We start from the raw sequence: 5,944 nt of genomic DNA on the forward strand, positions 1-5,944 counted from the left end.
AGAAGGAAAAAAAAGCCAAAGATAAAATATAAGAAAACATTTGCTTTGCACAACTATCATCAGAGAATATTCCTCATGTAGGAGATGGGAACAAATACAGAAACCCACAGTCATATGATAGGCAGAGAGTGAGAGCCCTTGGGATGCTCAATCCTAAAATGGTTGTCTCTGTCAAATCCCTCCCCTCAAAGATCATGAAACCCTATGGAATAGAGGGCAGAATGTATGTAAGTACCTGAGTGGTTGGAAAACACCCAAGAAAAAGGGCCTTCCAAACACAGCACTACTGACACACATTTAAACTCATAGAGATAAAGCACAGGACTATCACATGTTTGCCCTAGTTGGGGTCCTAGACCTGGAAAGAAAAATGGACACTTTTCTCCATCCCTAACCCAGACGCTATATCCAACTGATAACCACTTACACATGAAAAAAATAGCTTTCTTCAAATTACTCTTAAGGGTAGCCCCCATGCCTAGCACGAGATGGCCAACAGAAAATAGATTCAGTAGCATCGTTGGAGATTCCTTGTCTCAAAATATTATGCCAGAATATTTTTTAGCCCTACAGGTCATTTGCATTTATATTATGGCTTCTGGTATTGTGCTTTTATGGGGCTACTGTGGGTGTGAGCATGTGTGTCTCTGCCTCTCTTTTTATAACAATATTTACTGAAAGATGCATTTCATGGTAGCAAATTTGTTCTAGCATAAAACGAAAAAATTAATACATGAATCATTTATAAAATAATATTTTTTGATGATAATGATTAATATTTTCTAATATATAATTCATTGTATTATTAGATTAGTGAGTACAACAAATTTATAAAATTAAAATATTTGCCTCTGGATGTTTTCTTCTCTATCCAAATTAATTTTCATATTCTATGCAAATCAAAGCTATATTAATTACCAATTTTATACTTTACAAAAAATGCTTATAATTATATATAAAACTTTTACATTGTGAGCAAGTTATTTTTGGAGATTTATGTTTTTTATTTTTAAAACAATTTTATTTTGCATACCAATCCCAGTTCCTTCTCTGCTTTTCCTCCCACTCCTTCTATCTTCTCCCTACCCCATCCCCCATCCACTCCTCAGAGATGGCAAGACCTTTCATGGGGAGTCAACAAAATCTATTATATCACTTAAGGTAGGCCCAAGGCCCTCCTCCTTGTATCTAGTCTGAGCAAGGTATCCCTTCATAAGGAATGGACTTTAAAATGCAAGTTTATGCAATAAGGATAAATATTGGTTTCACAGCAGTGTCCATACAAGCTGCTCAAACCACATAGCTGTCATGAACATAGGGCCTAGTTCGGTCCTATGCATATTCCCAAACTGACAGTCCAGATTCAGTGAGTTCTCACTATCTCGAGTTAGCTGTTTCTGTGGTAATCTCCATTATGATATTGTCTCCTTTGCTCAAAAGATTGCTCCTCCTTCTCTATGACGGTACCCCAGCTAAGAATCTAAGCAATAGTGGAGAGGGTTCCTAAACTGCCCTTTCCCTGGAATCAGATCGATGACTTCCTTAATTGTCATCATAAACCTTGATCAAGTAACTGATTGAAGTGGAGGCAGAGATCCACAGCTAAGCAGTGAGCTAGTTTTTTTTTTTAAGTGTGTTAAAAAGTACAATGTCAAAGTTCAACCTTCATTAAGCTATAAAACAACAAAAGAAATAATAGTAGTCAGTAAAATGCCAGCTATCAATTCTCAGGTCTACAAAATGGAGAACTAGTTAAAGGAAAACTGAATCATTTTGCAAAATGAGATTCTCTTCAATAATTTAAAAATGTCATGACATGAGACAGAAATTGTATGGTGTTATTTTAGGAGACCATTATTGTATAAATCTATGTGGTTTTACTTTAATAATTTGATAAAATAATGAAATTATCTGTAAGAATCCTCAAAAGACACAGGAGGCAAAGGAAAGTGGATCTTTCTGAGTTTGAGTCTAGCCTGTGCAACATAGAGAGTTAGAAGACAGTCTGTGGAACAGAGAGAGAGAGAGAGAGAGAGAGAGAGAGAGAGAGAGAGAAAGAGAGAGAGAGACCTAAAAATAAATAAATGAAGTAATTAATGATTAAATAAATAATAAAAACTAAAAGAAATCAAAGAAAGGAGCCTGATGTGGTAAGGGGAAAAATAAAGGCATTTCAAGTGTCATTCAGCAAATATACATGGTAATAAATACCTATTCCCAGATGCTGTTATATTGGAAAGACGTATATTTGACAGATACTTACATGATATCTAACTATGCTGTAAGCAAAGAGAATTAATTTATAGCTAGAATACTAGTTACTCATATTATCCACAAGATTTGGAGTGTCAAGCTCAGGAGCTCACTAGAAGCAAAAGTGTCAAGTACAGGGAATTGAAGAGGTGTCTTGTCAATTAAGAGGGCTTAGTATTCTTTCAGAAAACTCAATTTAGGTTCCTTAATAAATACAGCAGCTAACAACTATCTGTATTTCCAGTTCTATGTGTCCCAATATCTGACCTCTGTGGTCACCAGGAATGTGTGTGTTATACATATGTATATACAGAAAAGCACTCCAGCATATAAAATAAACATAAATAATTCTTTATTTTAAAAAATGTTCAGCAGCCATTTTTCTAATCAGACCTTCATGAAAAAGAACGGTTTAACTACTGAACGGCCTATATTACAAAGGATACCCTTCCTCCCTTCCTACCCAGCTAAACTGGTGCAATGAAGGGCAGTGGCAGGCAGAAGAAACTGTCATTTGGTTCCAACAGGGCAAACTTAATGTTTAGTCTCCCTAGAGACTAAAACAAATCACCATGGGAATATGATAATTCTGTACACACCACTTACTGCCAACAACCTGATATGTCTCCCTCACCTGTTCAGGAGTTTATCTCAAGAGCACAGCAAGAGTTCACTCATTGGGAAGTCTTCAAAGGAAACACTGAAAATTTGGTTGTGAAAAATATCAGTCAGACCTTACAAGAATATCTTTCCCCCTCAAAATAATATAATTACCATATACAAAGTGAGAAGATTGTTGGACATAATATGTTGAAGAAATGGTGAGAAGCCAAGAGGCTGAGACTGGCAGTGGATAGTAATTGAGGTTGGAGATTTGAACAGGCCATGAAAGGCCTAGATTATCTTAACAGGGTTCAAACAGAGAGGCTTGGCAGTCACTGAAGTTAGTAGTCCGAAAACGATATGACAGGATTTGTTTGCAATAGAAAGACTGATGGTAGATGGAGGATAGTGCTAGGAGGAAGGATCAGTAAAAGAAAGAAACTGCAACCTATGTGATATCTGGAGGCAAGGAGTAGTCTGGAAAGAGAGTGAGCTTTAGTCAAAATCTTTCTCAAAATTATGCCAAAAATTCACCAGAGACTTCCATCAGGCTGGGAAGAAGGCCCATTCTGTGTGGACCAATATGGAAAAGTTTGTCAGAAGATTTCTTCTGGACCTCTCATGGACTCAATTGCCAGTGAGTGATACTCATACAAGTCAAGTATAAGGAGCTCAGGAACATTGTTGATTCCCCATTTACAGGAACTATCAAGCAACAAACTGAATTCCAAGAATGAAATGTATCTATCACTGCAATAAAAAGAATTCTCTAAACACACTATGTTCAAAAATGTCATATTCATTGAACACAATATATGTTGACAATATATTATAATTATTATATATATTATATTATTATATAATATATTATATATTATATAAATATTATAATAATTATTCAACTTATGGATTACTAGAGAGAAATATAATTCTCCTGAAAGTGGAAAGTGCTCCACAAACTTTTTTAAGTCATTAACCTGTCAGATATTTTTGTTTTTTGGTTTTGCTTTTTGTCTTAAAAACAACAGCAAAAACAATTGCAATGCCCAGACTTTGTAAAGGGGAAATTAAGCTAGTGGGAGGACTTGGTAGACCCCTTTTTACATATGAAGGTGATGCTTGTTGTTTGTAAGATTGACCTACCTGATATGATAAGTATAATTTACAACTGTGATATGAATAAATTATGATATGAATGACCAACTGTGCTAGGAATGACCACAATATGGTCAGTTATGAGTAAAGACGGTATTTAATTATTGAATCTTTACAAGTGAATAATATTGCAAAAGAAAAATGTTAGACAAATTTACTTGTTTCTAAATTCTCGGAGGCTACTGGGCTGCAAATACAGATAAATTGTTTCATTTTTATTTGTAGAAGCTTAATCATCTAAAACTGAGCAATAGAAATAGACAAAGAAAAAACAGATATTCTAGGCTAAGGATATAGAGAAGAAGCAGAGGGATTGTGTAGCATGTGTCAATCCTTAGATTCAATCCCCAGTGCTATAAAAATAGACATTCCTTAGTCCCATTACAAATCAAATAATTTTAATAATGTTTCAGCCAAATAGTTACAATGAAACTTCCTTCTGTAGACATATATAAACTCAAGACATTGCACTCTGAGATAGCAATCTCATTTTCCTGTGTGCCTCTAGACTAGCAAATGATCATGAACTTCTTGAGTTAAGTTTTGCTTGGGATCATGAGTTGTTTAAGCCTTCTTAGCTTGGAAAATTGTAATTTAATCTATTCTTTAAAATATCAATTGCCCAGAAAACCTATTGCCCTTTCTTCAAAGAGGCTCTGGAACTATTTTTCTTTGTTGAAGACATAGATTTTTAGCTTTAATATTACACCAAAAACTACAGGCAAATATCAAAAACTAAAACACACTTGGTAAGGAGACCATGAAACTATGGTTAATTTACTGTTGTACTAATAATATAATAATTATCTATTGTACTGTTGTCAATAATCTTTTTATTAGAGCTTCACCAGTCTTTTAATATAAAGATAAAACTGTTTCATAGTAGTATGAGTATGGAGAAACTTTTAATGCCATCCTATAAAATATCTAATTTATTAATATTATTGCATCTACGCAAATGTGACACTAGGAAAACTGAGCATCTCTTCTGATTTGACCAATTTTTACATGAAATTTTTACACTGATTCTCAAATAATTAAGAAATCTATCAAGTTAATGAGATGACTCAGTGTTAAAAGTATTTACAGGCAGGCATCTCTGTCCCGAGAGAAACACGGCTGTCTCCTTGCTGCTGCTGTCCTTTCCGTGGCCTGCGCGTCCCGGACCGCTCCACAGGTGCTGGGAGCCGCTGCAGCAACTGAGGCAGAACTGGAGTGGCCTTGCCAGTCCCCAGTGGGCACCAGCATTAGCGGCCCAGGGTCCATCCATGCTCACAGACCCAGCCCACGGCACCAGTGGAAACAAAGAGGATTCCAGCTTTTTAGATAGTATCTTTTGGATGGCAGCTCCCCAAAACAGACGCTCCACTGAAGTTAACCAGTGTAGGAGAAGAAACTCCTGGAAGCTTATTAAAATTAAGAACAATATACACGTTTGCCCTGAATGTGGCCATCTGAAGCAGAAACATATTCTCTGTGGCTACTGCTATGAGAAAGTACGCAAGGAAACAACACAAATCAGACAACAAATATGGACTCAAGAAGGGGGCCCCTTTAAAGCCCCAACTGTAGAAACTGTGGTACTCGGGAGAGAAACCATCAGAGCATAATCAGGGCAAGAGGATTATTGAACGAAATACGAAGAGGCCATCTTGGTTCACCCAGAATTGATATTGAAGAAGTTAAAAAAATAATAATTTCATAGTCTCTAAAATCAGGAGTCTTTGCTTTTATGTTGTGCCTGTTTTCATATCAATGTATTTTTAAAATTGAATTTATTAGCTGTTAATTTTAAATGAAGTAATTTGAAGAGTGTCTCTTGAATAAACTCAAAATATTTATGCAAAAAAAGGTATTTACAGCACAATCCTGGCAATCTGACTCCAATACATGAAACCCACATAAAAGTGGGAGGAGATGATCATGTGGTTTT

General features: G+C 35.7%; 1 pseudogene; it reads left to right on the forward strand.

Annotated features, from left to right (window-relative positions):
- Positions 1-3,375: 3,375 nt before the first annotated feature.
- On the forward strand, positions 3,376-5,682 carry LOC121438979 (annotated as a pseudogene).
- The last annotated feature ends 262 nt before the right edge of the window (positions 5,683-5,944 follow it).

The sequence above is a fragment of the Microtus oregoni genome, unplaced genomic scaffold (assembly GCF_018167655.1).
Source record: "Microtus oregoni isolate MIOR12 unplaced genomic scaffold, Mior012 000059F_ref0000304, whole genome shotgun sequence".
Lineage (NCBI taxonomy): Eukaryota > Metazoa > Chordata > Mammalia > Rodentia > Cricetidae > Microtus > Microtus oregoni.